This window comes from Buceros rhinoceros, unplaced genomic scaffold, assembly GCF_000710305.1.
Source record: "Buceros rhinoceros silvestris isolate BGI_N320 unplaced genomic scaffold, ASM71030v1 scaffold13241, whole genome shotgun sequence".
Taxonomy (NCBI): Eukaryota; Metazoa; Chordata; class Aves; order Bucerotiformes; family Bucerotidae; genus Buceros; species Buceros rhinoceros.
The window spans coordinates 1-500 of NW_010395012.1; positions in this window are offsets into that span (position 1 = coordinate 1).

Sequence of the window (500 nt, forward strand, 5' to 3'; positions counted from 1 at the left end):
GGTGACACATGTCACGGCTAAAAATACCCACGACGGGGGCACCGGGGCCTCGGCTGGGGAGAGGCGACGGCACTGCGGGGCCCTCACGTTCCCTGGGCTCTCTGCACTGCCCAGCACACACATGTGGCACCCGTGTCCCACCCCAGGACACGTGTTTGTGCCTCCTGGGCACTCACGTTTGCACCCCACAGACACGGGGGAACGTCACGGGTTGGCATGAGCCAGACCAGGGCACTGCTGCAAGAGGGGACCCCAGGCTGGCCCCCAACTGCGGGTCCGAGCTCCATGAGGAGGCTCCCCGGAGCAGCCCGGCTTCCCCTGCCAGCCCCAGCCCCGAGCTGGGGAGGGACCCGAGAGCAACGCCTAGCATAGAATAGCTTTGGTGGAAAGAAAACGTCACCCCGGTGCTAACGCCAGGGTGCTCAGCAGGCCGGCCAGGGCGGAGGTAGCGGGGAGCCCTGCCTGCCCCGGCGGGGGTGGTCCTGGCACTGCCATCCCCA